Source organism: Eschrichtius robustus, chromosome 4, assembly GCF_028021215.1.
Source record: "Eschrichtius robustus isolate mEscRob2 chromosome 4, mEscRob2.pri, whole genome shotgun sequence".
Classification (NCBI taxonomy): domain Eukaryota; kingdom Metazoa; phylum Chordata; class Mammalia; order Artiodactyla; family Eschrichtiidae; genus Eschrichtius; species Eschrichtius robustus.
Genome location: NC_090827.1, coordinates 97449500 through 97468978, shown reverse-complemented (window position 1 = coordinate 97468978; position 19479 = coordinate 97449500). Strand labels below are relative to the sequence as shown.

Sequence of the window (19479 nt, the reverse complement as noted above, 5' to 3'; positions counted from 1 at the left end):
CTTCAGGTTTGGGGAGCTTTCAGCCATAATTTTGTCATATACATTTTTAACCCCCTTCTCTCTTTATTCTCCTTCTGAGACCCTTATAATGAGAATGTTGGTACACTTGATGTTATTCCAAAGATCCCTCAAACTTTTTATTTTTTTTAATGTTTGCTGTTTTGATTGGGTGATTTCCATTATTCTGTCTTCTAGATCACTTATGTGTTCTTCTGTATCACCTAGTCTTCTGTTCATTCCTTCCACTGTGTTTTTATTTCAGTTATTATATTTTTCATTTCTGACTGATTCTTTTAATATGTTATAGTTCCTTGTTAAAATTCTCACTGTGTCCATCTATTCTTTTCCAATTCAGTTAGCGATTTTATTACTAATGCTTTGAATTCTTTATGTCATAAATTATTTTTTTCATTAGTTGTTTTATCAGTGTTTTTTTTTTTTTTTCAGTTGAGACAAATTCCTCTGTCTTCTCATTTTTGCTTATCTTTCTTTTCTCTATAAAATTAGGTGAAACATTTACCTATGGTGGTCTTGAAAGAGTGTCTTTATGTGGGACCATCCTTACTCAGTGTGTATGTACCCAGTGTCTTTGGTGGGAGAGCTGGATTCGATGTGAATACAAGTCATGTCTTTCCTCAGAGTGTGCTGGCAGCTATTACCTTAGTAGGAGGTGGGGCTGGAGATGGAGGAACTGAGGTCAGAACCAGTTATGAGGTGGCATTTCTCTCTGCTCAGAGGCTATCACCACCCTCTTGGGATAGGGTGTCAAGTCCCAAGTTGCTGCAGCAGAAGCCCTGAGCTGTCTCCCTTCCCTTTAAGTGTGAGCTCTTTCCCCCGCCCAGCACCAAAACTCTCAGCCCCAGATGAGAGCAGTGCTGGAGCAAGAGGGGCTGGTGTGGGTATTTAGCAAGGTCAGGGCACAGGGTGTAGAGATCTGGTCTGCCTCTGAGTCACTGCCTGTGCAATCGCCAGTAATGGCTGGCCCCTTCGTGCTCAGACACAGCTTAGGGTTTGAGCCACCACAGCATCTGGTGGCCAAGCTTTTTGCTTGGTCTTGGCTCCAGTGTTGAACTGCAATGTGAGACAAGTGGTGCTAGAGCATTCACTTGGCTCAGGCTTTGGTATGTGCCAGGGAGGTGGCAGGAAAGCAGTCTGCCAACTGCAAGGTTTCAAATTTTCCTTTCCTCCCCACTTTGGGAGCAAGCAAGTATATGTGCACTCTTCAGGAGCAGAGTCCAGAGTCCAGGCTTCCTATAGCCCTTATGTTAATCCCATCAGCCCTCCAACCAGCCAAGGGGGCTTATCTTCCTTTGTGGGACCCCAGGCTAGGGCATCCAATATGTGGCTTGAAACACTCACTGCCCAGGGATGGTCTCTGCCCATGTAATCTCCCTTTTCCTCTGAGTCCTCTCCCAGGGACACCTGATTGCTTCTCTTCCTTTCCTACCTGATTCCACATGTATCTTTCTTACCGCCTTTTTTGTACAGGAGTCTTTCTGCTAGTCTCCAGTTAGTTTTCAGTGAGAATCTTTCCACATGTTGATGCATTTTCAATGTGTTCCTGGAGGGTAATGATTTCCACATCCCCTTACTCTGGCATCTTGATTTGAGTCCAAAAAGTCTTTTTGAAAGTACTTTTAAATATAAAGGTCTACAGTGATAATATTGTTATAAGATGTGATATTTTTCAAGAACCCCACAAAGTTTTAAGCAATCTGTAGTTTACAAAAATCACAGTGAAATTGGAAGTACCAAAAAGAAAAAGAAAGAAGAAAACACAATCAGGTCTGTAATGCCATATAAAAATCTTTATCTGGATATCCTACTAAAACATCACTCCCAAACACTTGCCTAGCTTAGCTACTTTTTCTGATGGGTTTCTTTACATTTGTTAGAGAACAGCCACCACCTACGGTGCTAAATTCAGCCTTTAGATACAGGCTGGCAGCTCCCTTTGACTGCCATGTACTTGCAAGAGCAGCATTTGGCCTGCAGTGATTCACATGGATGGGGGCGGGGTGGGGGAGGGGCAGAAAAACAATCTTCAAAGAACTAAAGTGGCCATAAAGCTAAGGCTCAGGAGAGGAAATGGTGAAGGGGATTAAGTGGACTGAAAAAGGGATTTTGTACAGCAGCACTGTGGGATCTCTTACTTACACTTGTTGAACAGTAAGAACATCGCAACCCCCTGGAGTTCCTAAATAGCATCCTTAACTATGAAGTCTGATATCTCAGGCATTCCTTGGGCAAAGTAGTATTGGCTTAAAAGTTACCACTCAATAGAAGATACTCTTTAAGGACCATCAATGACTGACACTCTTTTTTTCACCTTAAAAGAAAAATACCACCTTTGTCCTTTGTTTTGACTAACATCTCATCCAATGTAAAGAGACATAAGAAAGGAAAGAGGGAAATAAGGAACGTATTGAGGCTTCCAGTCTCTCCCTGTCTTTTATATGTAGTTAGGAAAGGGGCTCAGATGTGTTCCTATAAAACATCTTCCAGAGAGAGTAGCTCTTATGGAAACCCACCTGAAGAAGTATAATTCTACTTTAGCAGCACCATTTAGAAAAGTGATTCTTTTGAATTTGCAGTGCCACTTTTTAAAGCAGAATAACTTTTTATTCTGTTTGATTTAAAACAACAACAACAACAACAACAACAGTCATTTTATGGGATTTTTTTTCCAAGTCTTTCATTTTCTTATGTAATATAATAGGAAATATATTGTGTAACTTTTAGTTTAAAAGTGCTTCTTAAACATATCACCCCTTATTATCCAAACAATTCTGTGACTACACCTTGCCGTACCCACTTATGCTTGAAGAAACTAAAGCTTTGAGAGATTAAGTAACTTTTCTAAGATTCACAGCTATCAAACATCAAAACTCAGATTTAAATCTAGGTCTCTAATATCAAATTCTATGTGATTTCCACTATCATGTACAGTTATATGGAAATATGGTTTTAAAATACTAGGTAACTTTACAATTATGGGAAAATATAATCATATTTTTTAAAGAAAAATCAAAATAATGAAATTATTTGCAAGGTTTTGGAATCAGATCTAGAGTTACATCCAAGGTCTTCTCCATAAAATGAAAATGAGAAGTTACTTAATCACTCTGAACCTCAGTTGTTTCATACAGCAATAGTACTTATGAAACTATCTATTATCTAACATAGATAGATGTACATACAGCACATGACAACAGACGCTTTCCCAATAAAGCCCAAGGATGTTGTATTTTCAGTAGTTTCCAGGAACTCTTTGAATAATATTAGCTTTAGGATGTTGCCCATCTCCCATCTCCCTCAAAATGAGTTTATTTTTCTTTTTTATGTCACAATAGCCATCTATTCACAGAGAGAACTGCTATACCATTCCTGTGTGACACAGTGTGTGTGTGTGTAGAAGACTTAGTATAAGCCAGACACAGAAAGACAAATACCATGATCTCACTTATATGGGGAATGTAAAATAGTCAAATTCATAGAAGTAGAGTAGAAATGTGGTTGCCAGGTTTGGTTGTGAGGAGGGAGAGATGAGGAATAGTTGTCAAAGGGTACGACGTTTTAGTTATTCAAGTTGAATAAGCTCTGGACATCTAACATATAACATGGTGATGATAGTTAACAATACAGTATTGCATACTTAAAATTTGCTAAGAGGATAGATCTCTAGCTGTTTCTTTCATAAATTTAAGTCCTACCAAGAGCTAATTGAACCCTCTCACTTTCTTTTTACCTTATGTTTTCTACCACAAAGATCCATATTTCATCATCATTATTCTCTGCCAAAATCACTGATACTTTCAGTGATCTTTTTCTCATGGATAATTTTTTATTTCAATTACTGTCAGAGAAGTACCTGACATACAGGTAATTCTGTTAAGGAAACATTCACAGTATTACCCTTTAAATATTACTTCACATTTTTTTTCAGTTTATGTTGACTATTTTCTCCATAGTCGAGAGCATCCACATTTAGCATCTAGGTATTTCATTTGCTACTGAATTTTCCTCGGTGAATAAGTGATTCAATTATGAATAGTTCTAGACCAAGTCATCATCCGTTTAAAGAGCTCAGGCTCTTTCTTACGATCCATCATAAATGGATCTCAAATGGCATATGGATTAAAAAAATAAATCCGCTTCTCTAACTCTGTAACAATATTTGAGACTACGAGTATCTTATTTGAGATTATAGGAAATTTGCAAATGTTTTCTTGCAAGGATATTATGCAGTTATGGACAGTTAATACTTATTAGTGAGTTGGTTTGGAAAGACCACGAGGGAATGAATGCTCATGGATGCTTTTTGATTGCTATTCCTGGGGAATTTTTTTTCATGTGGAATATGAACTCCTTGGAAAGGAATGAAGCTAAAGCTTCTGCTAAGGAGTCTGGGCAATGAAGCAGCAATATAATGTGTTTACTTATTGAAAGAGCATTTATTGAGTGCCTATTGCGTTAAAGACAGTTCTGATGGGCACAAATGTGATAAAACCAAAATTGTTTCATTATTAAATAAAGGATCAATTAAATTCTTTTAAGAAGTAATTATGAGAAATGACTTGGTAAAAAGTGGAAAAGAATTGACTATGCAGTGGACTCTTGAACAACACAGGTTTGAACAGTGGGTCCAGATACACACAGATTTTTTTCACTAAATACATACTACAGTACTACATGATCAGCAGTTGGTTGAATCTGTGGATGTTGAAATGCAAATATGAGGGCCAACTGTAAAGTTATATGTGGATTTTAGACTCTGTCAGCATTCCTAACCCCCATGTTGTTCAAGGGTCAACTGTATCTATATCTATATCAATATCTATAATCTATCTGTAGACTAAATGGCTCAAACATGGCCAGTTAATTTGGCTACATAAGAGAAACAAGTTAACTTTAAAAGAAAGGATTAAAAAGTCAGATGCGATATAATGAGTATTGGAATTACTTTTTGTGTGATGCACATCCTCTTGGAGAAATTAGAGACAGTTTTGGGATAGCTGAGTAAGGACTTAAAGGATAAATTAAATTCTTTGGAGAGCAGAGTAAATCTAGTTGCCACTATGACATGGTAGAAATTTGTCTGATGAAGGTACCCTTGGTATTACCAGGCAGATTTTTCCTTTTTGTGTGTTTCATTGTCAATGTTCATTTCTTAGTTGTACATCTAATACATATGCCTTCCATAGTAATTTTCATCTTTACAATCAATTAATATACCAAATATCTTACATCTCAAGATCTTTTTTTTTTTTTCCTCTTGGGTATACAAACAGATAAACACACATAGAGAACAAACACACACACAGAATTTGGGTTTAATAGGACGGTTCATAATTCTATTATATCCTGTTTGAGGAAACCTTTAAAATACCGGAATTCTACTTTCAACCACAGCCCCACAAGTAAGCAAAGAAATGAGATAAACAAGAGAAAATGACAACATTGAGAAATTAATATTTTATCCTTTTCAGATCTGTGTTTGGAATGTCAATGCAGAGTCTTCCTGGTGAGCTGGAATGGACTACATTGAACACTGGGTCATATTTATGCCTCATAATGAATAAACATAAGGTTCCTCGTCCATTTTACCACTCCTAGTCCCCCATATAAACTTTGGGAAAACTGAAAGACAAAAAGCAAACAAACAAACAAACAAAGACAAAACAAACAAACAGAAAAACCCCAAAACACCCCAGAAATGACAGAGCAGAACACTCTTCTGATATGAAAGTGAGATCTAGCTCTTTACTGTTTGGTGGCATGGAGGAAAGAAGAGAGTGAGAGCTGTCAAGACTGCCCCAAAAGGAAAGGGCATAGGTCAGCTGTTCTTTTCTGAAGAATGGATGGAGTGAGGATGGCAACATCAGAGAGGCCTCTATCCACATGCATGACATTTTCCTGTACCGCAAGCACATCAAATCACAATTATGACTAAATATTTGCCCTAGACTATGACCAACAATGTTATTATACCTTGCTTTTAAGAAGGAATCATGTGGGAAAAAATAGAGAACATAGCTAAATTCCTCTTTTACTTTCTGTGAACGAGAGTATCGTTTTCATTTTTCACACCTTAATCACAAATTAAAAGAAGAAAAGTGTCTTTAGGCTGAAAGTTTCTTTCTTATATGCTTATTTCTACTTTTATTTTTTCAATTTTTAAGGTTTTTTTTTTTAATTTGTAAGGGTTCTTAAATTATTCATGTAACAAATATAATTTAAGACCTCTCCTGCAAGCTTTTATCAGGTGCTAGATATTTGTGCTTCATATATAGGAATGCATCAAAGAACAAAATAGATACAATGTACTAGTGCAGTTTACAGTCTTGTAAGAAAAGACAAATAATAAACCACACATATAATAAATAAGTAGCTTTTGTTATGTTTTACAAGATAATACATACTGTGCAACAGTAAAATAAAGTAGACCAGAATAAGGAGATTGGATAATGTACTCCTAGATTGGAGTACATTAAATAAATTTGTGAGTGTCAGCTTCATTAAGAAGGTGATAGGTGAGCAAAGTTTTGAAGAAGATAAGACAGTGAGTCAACAGTAAATCTGAAAGAAGCGTGCTCCAAGCAGAAAGTTCAGCCAAAGCAAGCGCCCTAAAGATGGAGTGTGCTTGCCATGTTCCAGGACAGACCAAAGGCCAATGTGCTAGGGTAAGTAAGGAAAAGAAGAAGCAAGAATGAATTGATGTTGGAGTGGTGAGTTATAACAGTAAGGCAAATTATCTTGGGACTGGGAGGCCATTATAAATATTTTGCTTTTTAATTGGAATAAAATGGGACCTTTGCAGAATGTTGAGCAAAGGAGTAACATAATCTGATCGATCTATCTATCTATCTATCTATCTATCTATCATCTATCTACCTACCTATCTACTTTTTACTTAAATACCTAAGATTTTATCTTACAATGAAGAAGATTTTATCTTACAATGAAGAAGAAAAACAGGAAAAAAAAATCTTGAAACAAAAACTAAATGTTAGTTTCTCTTTTCTAAAGTTAAGAAAAATAACACTGAAATAACAATTATAATGAATAAAGAAGCACAAGAATATGCCAAGGTTTCATAGCATCTTTAAGACATAATGCCAGGTAATAATGAAGTTTGCTTATCTATAGTTCACTTTTACTGATGGTTTCCATTTTGAAAACTATTTTTGGCTCTTTCTTGTCTGATGAGAGAGATGACTTTGATACAACTCTTTGAAATTTAGATCAACTACATGAAATTCATCACACCCAAAACAACACAAGTAGAGATTCAGGAACATTGGATTACAAATCCAGGTTTTACAAGGCATCTGCTCCAAACAGAGAAAGGAGGTGTCATGGCAATCCACACAATGAAGACCACTGCCGTGAGTATTCATCGATGACTGTAGCTTTGGCAAACTTAGAATATTTCAGAGAGTCAAATAACCACTACTAATTCACTAGAGTTGGAACATTCTGCAAGCAGACAAGAATTCCCAGTGCGTGCCATTCAGTATAAAAGCATCACTCTGACAGCTGTTAAATGAAAAGGCTGAAGATTGTAAGCAAGGGTTTTACTTAGAAAGATACGGCTGGCAGTAACCTAGGCATGGCGATGCCTATGGGACAAAGGGGTAGAACATTGTGATGGGAGGTTGTCAGGGTTTGGGTATATTTAAATGTCAGAGGCAACTGGATTGATGATTTAAAGAAGTTGTAAGAGAAGGCGAGAGTCAAGGAAATCTTCAAGACTTCTGGACTTGACAAGTGGAAAGAAGTTACTGTCAACTGGGATGGGGAAAGTTTTGGATACACCAACTTGCAGGGAGAATTTCAAAGTTCAGTTTTTAGAATTTTTAATTTTCTGGTATATATTGAAAATATTTTTCCACTTTAATATTTTTGTTTTAAATTCTATTTTTATTTTTTGCTATATAGGACTTTTATATTCCCCCTAAATTATTTATTTGTTAAAGTGTGTTTATTATGCATCTCTTATATGTCAGGTACCATAGTCAATATAAATAATATCCTTGCTCCCATGGCACTTATAGTCTACTGATTGGGAAAAATACTAGAGAATAATAAATCACTATCTGACATGAATATATATGCACACATATTTTATTTATTTGCTGTCACATGCTGATAAGTGTAAGATGTTTTTTTTTTAATAAGAAGAAGTTTTTCAGTGTATGGAGGACTTCTATTTAATTTGAGCTCTCAGAAAAAGCCTTTCTTGTGACAAGAAATTTGAGCTGGCATCTATATGAAAGAGGACTCAGTCAACAGAGCTCTCTAGAATAGTATGGGCATAAGTAAGCACAATGACGCCAAAGCAGGAGAGTTTTTGAAATGTTAAAAGTATGGCAAGAACTCAGTAAGGAAAGAAGAGGCAGTAAGAGATGAGTAGGGGAGCGGTTAGGGACCAGCTCATGTCAGAACACGTTAGCTCAGGAGAAAATGCGAGTATTTTTCTAAATGTTATGGGAAACCATTGGAGAACTTCATCTAGAGGAGTGTCAGGGACAGATTCAATTTTAAAAGAATCATTTGGAAAAGATAGACTTGTAGATACATATGTGTGAGGGGTGGTATTATTGGAAAATAAAAGACCATTTGAGACGAGATTGCAATGTTCAAGTTTAGATATGTTGTTAGCTTGGACTTAGGTGATATTGGTCGAAAGTATTTCAGAAGTCTTTCAAAGACTGAACTATAGAATTTGCAGATGGAGTGAATAAAAGATGGGAGAGAAAGAGAAATTCAAGGTTATCTCCAAGATTTTTGACCTGAGTCATTGGAAGAAAAGAGGTGCCGTTATTTAGATGAGGAATATTTGAAGGATACTAGGTTTAAGAGGAGTTTAAAAGTGAGTTTGATAGTATTACATATTATATATTCTGAAGGAAATACTGAATAAACACCTGAATATACATGTCTGGCATTCAGTGAATTGGTAATGGTAGACTTGAACTTGAACCTATGAACTTAGGTTCTCTGGAATAAGAAAACTAGGAAGTTAGTAAAGAAACAGAAGGAAATTAATCTAAGGGCCAAACTCCTGGAGTCTGAGAAGCAGCCAGTGAGGTTAAGTTGATTATCTTTTAAAATATACCCTCCTTTTTTTTGAGGCTCTGGGAGAAGACACCAGGTACCCTATGAGTCAAAGGTCTCACTGATCACACATCATGGGGTGAGGGAGACACAGGTGGGAGGCAGGGCTTCCTGAAGGATACAAGATGCATGGAAGTATGTCTTTGTCCCTTGATGCAAAGACCAAGTGTCCCTAGGGCATGTCAATTCTCAGAGCACTGGTGAAAGACTCTGGGCTGCAGACTTCTGCTTGATGGGCCACCAAAACTGCTGATGGAGACTGTGGTTTTAGCAGCTTGCTGGCAGTTGACTGTGTGTTTCTCTCATCTTTGCTAAGTCTGAAGGTGAGTGGTACCTGGAGCTTGCACTTCCCCAATGTCACCGGAGGAAAGGCATGATCCCCAGAGAGGAGGCCTGAATATGAGCTCAGTGACGCAGCTCTGTGTTATCAGATGTTATCCCAGGCTCTGATCTCTGCAGATTCAAAGCGCTGCAAAACTGCTGCATCTCTCAGCCCCCTATGCTAACTCCTGAGCTCTAGACCCTCTTCTTGACCCCTTCCGAGGGTCCTTGGCCATGACACCTCACCTTCTGGTTGCACCCAGGACATTACTCAGTATCTCCAACTCTCCCCATTTATGCCTGTCCCCTGAGCTCTGAAGCTCTGCCCCACCTCCCCAGGCCTTACTACAAGCACTGCCCAAGGGTGTAACATCCAGCAGAAGTGAGATTGCTTGGAGACTTTAGATGTGTCCAGATATATGGTGACGGGTGCTAACTAGATTTATTTTGGTGATTATTTCACAACATATACAAATATTGAGTTATTTTGTACACCTGAAACTAATATAATGTTATATGTCAATTATACCTCAATAAAAAAGTAAAAACAAAATAAAATATATCTTTTTGACGTATGTTTAAAAATTAAAATACTCTTTTAAATATGATGAATTTTTGTTTATATACCTGTTAATAGGCAGGTCAACAAGTACAACTATTTTAAGCATCACAATTATTTCAGGGTGTATAGAAGACACCATGACACCATCCTTACTAAGTACCAAGTGTAGTTTTGAGATTCTGTTGGAAAGTGTTTAGATGGCAATCTAAAGACTATATATTGTTGAGAACATGTTATGAAAACTTCCTGTTATTAGCAGTTGTTAGACAAAATGTATCAAGCAGAGGCCAGTCCTCACGGATTTAAAATTCAGTGTGGAAAAGAGCTTATAAAGATAAAAAGATAAACTCAGGCTGTCCCAACTCATAGAATGACCATGTTTGTAAGTCAGTTGCTTGGCACTTCAAGTTCAATGTCACATAGAAATTTAGACACTGAATACATACTTCTGATATCAACTGACACACCTAGTAATGGCTTTGAAAAAGAAAGTGTTACTTAGAGCAGGCTCATACCACTGTCCACACCACAGGCCAATAAATCAAGAGAGGAGTTGTTCAGTCAAGGAATAGAGACTTTATTCGAAAAGACAGCAGACCAAGAAGATGGTGGACAAATGTTTCAAATAACCATCTTAGAATCTTAGAATCAAAGAACCATCTTAAAGTTCATGCTTCTTTTATACTAAAAGGGTAGGTAGTGTGGCTGGTTGTTGCAAACTTCTTGGAGCAGAAATCCTTTGTTCTTGTAACTGTCCATGTGGGTTTGGTCACAGTATTCCTGTAAACCTCAACCAAGACAAGTGTTATTCTATGTTCTGTGACTTTGTATCTCTATATGAATGGAAAAGAGTTATACTTTTAAAGATCAGAGCCTTGAGAATGGGCTATGGTGTATATTTCAGGCTATAGGCAACATTCTTTTACAAAGGTGCAGAGCCAGCATAACTAAGCACAGGCAACAGAGCACAAGGGTTAGAGCTAAGGGGGTCAGATTTGTTCTTCTCTGTTACAAAATTTCAGGTGCTGGCAAACAGGAAAGAGCAAGGATGAGTGGTGACTATTTCATCAACAAGATATCTAATCCTACCCTTTTATTTTACCGCCTGGAAGAATAACCTCTGTATGGCAAAAGCTCATTGTTTTTAGTAAGCTTCGCCTCACCTCTATCTGACACCAAGTTAAATGAAATCATCTTAAGGGTAAATGCAGTAAAATGGAAATGACTTTGGAGAAGCTCATAAATCTGAAATCAAATCCCAACTCTCCTATTAAGAAGGGAAATGTTGCCTTAGGGTTGTTACTTAATTTCTTTAACACAGCTTTTCTTTTTGTTACAAGTGGATAAATAATATTTTCTTAATGGGATTAAATGATATAATAAATGCCATATAAAACACATGCATGCCACTTAGAAAAATGCTTAGTACATTTTAGGTAGTCAATATATAATAATTAATCATTTTTCTGTAAGCACATTATCATTTTGAGTTTTATGAAATATTTTAACACTAGAAAGGCTATGATAATGGCGTAAAATACAAGGTGCACTTTTGTACCCTACTTATTTTACTTTTTTCCATTACATACTTTTAGAAATAAAAATGTTCTGTATATATTAATATAAGACCTTAGTACCTGCTTTGCTGGTGATTACATTTATCTGAAGCTTTGAGTTTCAGTATTTGGTCATTGAGGATATCAAAGAATAAAGAAAAATGACACATGTCAGGGAGCAAAAATATTTAGGAAATTATGGAAATTTAACCATGAGATTCCGGGACATCTTGCTAAGAAGCAAGGCGTGGCCAGATGAGAGGTAGGTGAGGGGATAGAAAAAAGATTCAGTGTGCCTAATGATGTTTGGGAGGGAAGAGAATGGATACTGGGGGAAGGAAGGAGCTCCCAAGAGCTCCCTTTTACTTTTCAGTTCAATACCTTTAATCCTGCCATTATAGATGCCTCCCTAAACTAGTCCTGAGAAGAATTAAGAATTCTGGATGGATTGGAAGTGAAAGAGTGTTCTTGTCAGCAATTATCTAAGAACAAGGAGAAAGAATAGGATACTGGTTATCCAAAGCAGCAATAGCAGGGACAGAAGGGAATGCCAATACTCACTACAGTGTGATTTATATTACTTTTTTTACAGTTTATGTTAACAGTCTATTGAGGTATCCTAAGGTTTCAATAGAAGCATTTCAGGTACAAGGTGGGCTTATTACACAAAGCATAGGACTTTTTACTCCTTTCTCTATTTTTTCCTATTTTACTTATTTGGGTTGGCATGTAAGTTTTTATGACAAAAGTTGTTTCTCAGGGGAAAAAAGGAAAGAAGAAAGGATAGAAGGTAGGTGGATAGAAAAAGAAGGAAGAAAGGCAGGAAAGAAGACCTCTTTTCTATATACAGATAGTACATGTTAAAAGCAGGTGACTGGTAGAAGCAATAACGTATCCAATTTTAGGAAGGAAAAGCTCATTATATAATGGAATGAATGGTAGTGATAAAGAAAGTTCTATGGATATGCAAAGTTGAGTTCAACTTTGAAATCTGTTTCATATTCAAATAAATGATAAGAAGGGGGAGCGATTTAATGGTTGGGAGAATGAATTTAGACAGATGAAGATAAGAATAATCCTCAAATATGTCCATTCTTAAAAATTTCGAATGCTCCTCTGATGGTGACTAGCATTTGTCCCTGTGCTTCATTCCACAAAGCCAAGGGGGTTTTAGTAAAGTTCTCTATTGGCCACCAATCTTTTCCCCTGCTGATAAATGTGTTAACTTTCTACGCTACTGCTGAAACCCACTTGGACAAATTGAAAACAATTCTGTTTTCGTCAACATTGAATTACAGATATAAAATATTGTATGGGAATTATAATTTGATAAATGGGAACATTCTGGGTCCCATATTGAGTCCAGATGGTTACAGTGTCTTTAATACATGCATCCGTTTGGCACTGGCACATTTGTGTATCACAGTCTCTTTCTCATTTATGTTTAATGATGGATAGATTCCAAATAATACAAGATGTTCCTCAACATGTTAAACTTCTGGTGAGTAAGTGAGCAGACAGTGAGTTCTCTTTTTGCCAGTATACCTCATACTCTCAACATAACTGTTCAAAGAAGATCTGAACTTCAGACTGATTAACAGATATTTTCCAATCCCAGGCAAAGAACAGAAAAAAATGAACAATTTCTTCCCTCCAAAAGAAGAAAGTATATTTAATAAGCACAAAGTAAAGATTGCAGTGCATCTAAAATTCCAGACTATTTTCTTCAGTCTACGGTCAAAGGTGGAATTCAAGGCAACTTCCAGTGAGGTGTAGATTTTGGGGGCACTGGATGTTTTCAAAGATGTCTACGGCTAAATTAGGGAACTAGGTAGATATTGCCTTCAACGTGATTCGAATTTACTTATTACTTTATCTATTACCTCTACTATAAATGCACCACTCACCAATCAGTTTTTCCCATCTTCAATTTCCTTCTCTTTAAAGCCAGCAAGTGTTTGCAATTTATTTTCCTTGAATACTCAGCTTTTTCAACCTACTCTAAAATTTGATAGTTTCCCATTTCCCATAAAATTACAAAATTAAGTTATTTAACCTGGCCAGAAAGGTTACCTGCATTCATTGTCCATTCTAGCTTTGCAACGTTATCTCTTTTTAAAAATTTTTTTCTTCCATTAATCCACTTGGTATTTCATCCAAATTAAACTATTTTCTCCCTCATATTTCAACAGACCTGATGACAAGCCTTACTTTGGATGGTTACATCTTGGGATGCCTGGGATTGGTACCCCAGTACAACTTAATCCTCTGAATTTTTTCAGCATTATGGTATGACTTCCACTCACTAGCTACCATGTTGATAAGAGGATTAGAAATCATATCTCTAAGGCAAGATATACTCACATCCTGATACAGTTTATGTAGACTTTGCACCTGACTGTACCAGACCAACCTACCCATGTAGAGTCAGAGTGAATGACTATGTACCTCTCATAGTAGTAGAAAATAAACAGAACAGTATAAAGTTCTTCCACCTGAGAGTGGCAAAAGGTGTTTTCAGAACCAAACTCTTTGATCCCCAGCTTCATTACTTCTAGCTAAATAGAATAGACTTTTCCACAGGCAACATTCATTCTCCAAAATTTCCTGAGTAATAGAACACTGATCAATGTGCCCAGATAAAAGACTACAGTCCTCAGCCTCCTTTGTAGGTTATAGGACTGAATTTTGGCCACAGAGAAAAAGCAGAAGTGTTGTGTATGCACTCTGGAAGACTCTTAAAAGGCAGTGACAAGTTTATTCCCCTTCTATTTTAATTAGGCATATGTTAGACCTTTTGAAATGGTCCCATAATTCTTGGGTGTCCTTTTCTTTTTCTTTTCTTCTCTTTTCTTTTCTTTTCTTTTACTTTATTTGTTTGGCTGCACCATGTGGCTTGCAGGATCTTAGTTTCCTGACCAGGGATCAAACCTGGGCCACTGGCAGTGAGAGCGTCAAGTCCTAAGCACTGGACAACCAGGGAATTCCCTATTCTTTTATTATTATTATTCTATTTTTCTCCTTGGATTTTGGTTTGGGAAGTCTCTGTTGTCCTGTCTTCCAGCTCACTGATCAATACTATGTTAAATAGAAGTGATAAGAGTAGGCATACTTGACTTGTTCTGGATTTTAGATAAAAGGCTTTCAGCTTTTCACTGTTGAGTATGATGTTAGCTGTGGGTTTGTCATAAGTGGCCTTTATTATAATTGTTATGTTATCTCTGTACCAACTTTGATGAGAGTTTTTATCATGAATAGATGTTGAATTTTGTCAAATACTTTTTCTGTGTCTATTGGGATGATCATGTGATTTTTATCCTTCCTTTTGTTAATGTGGTATATCAAATTGATTGGAGAATATTGAACCATCCTTGCATCCCTGGAATAAATCCACCTTGGTCACGAGGTGTGATCTTCTTTAAGGATTGTTGAATTTATTTTGCTAATATTTTGTTGAGGGTTTTTGTATCCATATTCATCAAAGACCTTGGCCTGTAATTTTCCTTTTTTGTAGTGTCTTTGTCTGGTTTTGGTATCAGGGTAATGGTGACCTCATAGTATGACTTTGGGAATGTTCCCTCCTCTTCAATTTTTAGGAACAGTTTGAGAAGGATAGGTATTAGCTCTTCTTTACTTGTTTAATATGCAGAAATATGTTGCTTTACTATACACTAACAATGAAATATCAGAAAGAGAATGCAAGAAAAAATTCCATTTAAAGATCACATCACAAAGAATAAAATACCTAGGTATAAAGTTAACCATGGAAGTGAAAGACCTATACTCTAAAAACTATAAAATATTGATGAAGGAATTTGAAAAATGATTCAAATAAATGGAAAGATATCTCATGTTCTTGGATTGGAAGAGTTAATGTTAAAATGTACGTAGCACCCAAAGCAATCTACAGATTTAATGCAATCCCTATCAAAATACCCATGACATTTTTTACAGAGCTAGAACAAATAATCCTAAAATTGGTATGGAACCACAAAACTGCAAAAGAAAGCTTGAAAAAAAAACCTGGAAGTATCATCCTCTCTGACCTCAGACTATACTACAAAGCTACAGTAAGCAAAACAGGATGGTAATGGCACAAATATAGATACATAGATCAATGGAACAGAATAGAGAGCCTGGAAATAAACCCACACACTCATAGTCAATTAATCTGTGACAAAGGAGACAAAAATTTACAATGGAGAAAAGAGTCTCTCCAATAAGTGATGTTGGGAAAACTGGACAGCTACATGTAAAAGAATGATATTAGAACATTCCTCACACTATATACAAAAAGAAACTCAAAGTGGATTAAAGACCTAAATATAAGACCTGAAACCATAAAACTCCTAGAAGAGAAGATAGCAGAACACTCTTTGATATAAATTGAAGCAATATATTTTTTTATCTGTCTCCTAAGGCAAAAGAAACAAAAGCAAAAATAAACAAATAGGACCTAATTAAACTTTAAAGTTTTTTCACAGCAAAGGAAAACATCAACAAAATGAAAAGACAACCTATTGAATGGGAGAAGATATTTGAAAATGATATGACAGATAAGGGGTTAATATCCAAAATACATAAATATCTTTTACAAGTAAATGTCAAAAAAAAAAAAAACAATTAAAAAATGGGCAGAGACTCTGGAAGGGCCCTGCACTGGGAGGCAAAGGAAAGGAGTCGCTGATTATTGGAGGTTCTTTTGGTCTTCGTGAGTTTTCACAAATCCATTATGATGCTGTGAAGATTAAAATTGATCCTGAGTTAGAAAAAAAGCTGAAAATGAATAAAGTGTCATTGGAATCAGAGTATGAGAAAATAAAGGACTCCACTTTTGATGAGTGGAAGAATATTCAAGGACCCAGGCCTTGGGAAGATCCTGACCTTCTCCAAGGAAGAAACCCAGAAATTCTTAAGACTAAGACAACTTGCCTATGCTGATTCTTTTTTTTTTTCTTTTTAAATAGAAGTGTTATCAACTGGAGTTCCCACTATATACACCTATCCAGTGGAAAGAAAGTTCCAGACCTGCAGAAGCCTGGATGAGAGTAATTTGATGACAAGTACTCTTGATAAAAAGTCAAGTACAAGTTTTCATGTGTCCTAAATCATTTATTTGCAAATGAAGGTAACAATGTTGACCATGTATACTTTATATTGCGCAATAAAAATGTGAATACTGCTAAAAAAAAAAAAAAAAAGGGCAGATAACCTGAATAGACATTTTTCCAAAGAAGACATATAGATGGCCAACAGACACATGAAAAGATGCTCAACATAGCTAATCATCAGAGAAATGCAAGTCAAACTCAGAATGAGATATCACCTCACACCTGTCAGAATGGGTGTCATCCAAAATCTACAAATAACAAATGTTGGCAAGGGTGTGGAGAGAAGGGAACTCTTGTACACTGTTGGTGGGAATGTAAGTTGGTGTAACCAACATGGAAAACAGTATGGTGTTTCCTCAAAAAAGCTAAAAATAAAGCTACCATACCATATTGTCTAAAAACCCACCTCCTGTGTATATATCCAAAGAAAATGAAAACACTAATCTGAAAAGGTACATGCATCCCAATGCTCATTGGTTTTAGTATGCTTCACCTCACCTCTTTCTGACACCAAGTTAAATGACATAATCTCGGGGGTAAATGCATTAAAATGAACACAGACTTCTCAGACAGAAAAAGGCAAATAGTAAATATGGAATATTATCACTTATATTTGGTATCTAAAAAATAAAACAAACAAATGTATACAACAAAACATAAACAGATTCACAGATGTAAAGAACAAACTAGTGGCTACCAGTAGGGAGCAGGAAAAGGGAAGGAGAAAGATAGGGGAAGGGAATTAAAAGATACAGGACAGGGAAATATAGCCATTATTTTGTAATAACTTTAAATGGTGTATAATCTATAAAAATATTGAATCACTATGTTGTACACTTGAAACTAATATAATATTGTACATCAACTTTACGTCAATAAAAATTTAATCAATTAAATGTAAATCAATAAATAAATTTCAGCAAAGATCGGCACCTGTAGTTCTCATTAAAAAGCACATTGCCTAGTTCTGCCGCTCGAAATATCTGATTCAGTACGTCTGAGGTAGGAACTCATAATTTGCATTTCTAACAAATTCTTACGTGATGCTGAGACCCTTTGAGAAGCAATGTCTTAAGTCATCTCTTGTATGTAAGGAGTTTTCTTTTCTCCCTTGCATCTAGAACAGTACTATTGAAAAAAACCCCACAAATCATTTTATATGTGGCTTAATTCTCTCATAAACTTCAGTTGAGAAAGTTTGCCAGAAAATGTCACAGTATTTTTGAAAAATACCTCTTACCTCTTCCTATGAGCTGTGTGGAAACAATGTGAGAACTTTATTAATGAGAAACTCTTAGCATCTGTGAGATTGCTTTGAAAATCCCCATGCACTGAAAATAAGTATTTAAATTTAATCTTGTCTAGTTATACTTTATGGAAATGACCTATGATGAGAGTACCCTACACTAGTTTGAAGGAAAGTGTCCATTAATTAAATATCTAGCTGAATAAATTATTGAAAAGATTTATATACTATGGGGTCACTGGTTTTCAGAATGTGTTACCACACCCTTCTTCTCTGACCTGTTTTATGTCTATAAGTACTTATGGAAGATTAACCCTGAAAACTGAATCTGAAATTCTTTCTGCTTTGAACTCCTTATTCCCAAATGCAGTAACAGTGAGTGAGTGTAGTTTTGAGAAAAGCAAAATATTTCTCTACATGTGTTTAATAAAGAATGAGACTATCTCCAGTCTCTCAGGCATCTTAAGATTTATGGTATAGAGCTTGCACACACTATAATATTCCCTCCCTTTTCCTAGGGTTTCTTGTCCTCTCTTCTTTTAGTGCATCCTTTCTTGCTTGAGAAAATTAAATCTGAATTTTAAATTTTCTTCCTTCCTTTTTTCTTTATCATTCAACTTAGCATGATTATTATTATTATGTTTTGCTTTCATCAATTATGTTCATGATGGGTTACCTTTGTTTATTTTCGAATTCATTTGCCTTATTTCAGTTTTCTTTTCTGTGTTGCTGCCTTTATTTCATGTTCAGAATTGTTTGTCAGCCTTTTGGTTTTTCCTGCCTTTTATTTTCCCTTTGTTGATTCTCTGGCACTCTTATTTTGCTGCTAGAGTCAAATTGGATGTGAAACCAGTGTCTCATGTGGATTTACTCTGTTCTGCACAACATTTTTCCTTTATATTTTTGTTTGTTACAAATTGTCATGGTTTATAAACCCTTCCAGGCTTTTCAAAGGGTTTTGTATTACTAAACATGAAAAATAAAAGGATGTAGCAGTTTCAAAGGGACAAATTCCCTTTTAGAAGTCACAGAGGATGCTAAAGTAAAGCAGTAGAATGGCGATTGAATATATTTTCCAACATCATGAGGTAATACGGTTGCTCTTATAATGTCACCAAAGTTAATGAGGCAATTTCCTGTGGAGTGACAGGATGGCTCAGAGCAAACCTCATGGCACATTCTGAACAGAAAAACGAAGGCCTCTTTGCTCACCAGAGATTAGTTTCAAAATAATTTAGAAAATAGTGTCTACTTATGAAAAATTGAATCACTGACCCAGGTTTATCCAGGGCCTCAGATACCTGGTAGTAAGGTAGACATATGGTTGGCTGGACATATTCTTTTCTACATACCTTGTTGACCCAAACTTGAAAAAAGATCCTAAGCAGTCTTTGTCCATCTTAAGATCTTGTTAGATAGTACCTCCAGGTTTTTCAGTGGCCAGCCCTAGCAATCACCGGCTCATTAAGGAGGAGACTTTACTGAAAGTGTAGTGGTTTACGCAGAAAATTTCCAGGACACTGATGACTTAGGGTGAAAAACAAAGCAAAAACTACATCAAAG

The 19479-nt window shown here is 36.1% G+C and overlaps 1 pseudogene; it reads left to right on the top strand.

Annotated features, from left to right (window-relative positions):
- The first annotated feature begins 11771 nt into the window (after positions 1–11771).
- On the top strand, positions 11772–16500 carry LOC137763509 (cytochrome c oxidase assembly protein COX16 homolog, mitochondrial pseudogene; annotated as a pseudogene).
- The last annotated feature ends 2979 nt before the right edge of the window (positions 16501–19479 follow it).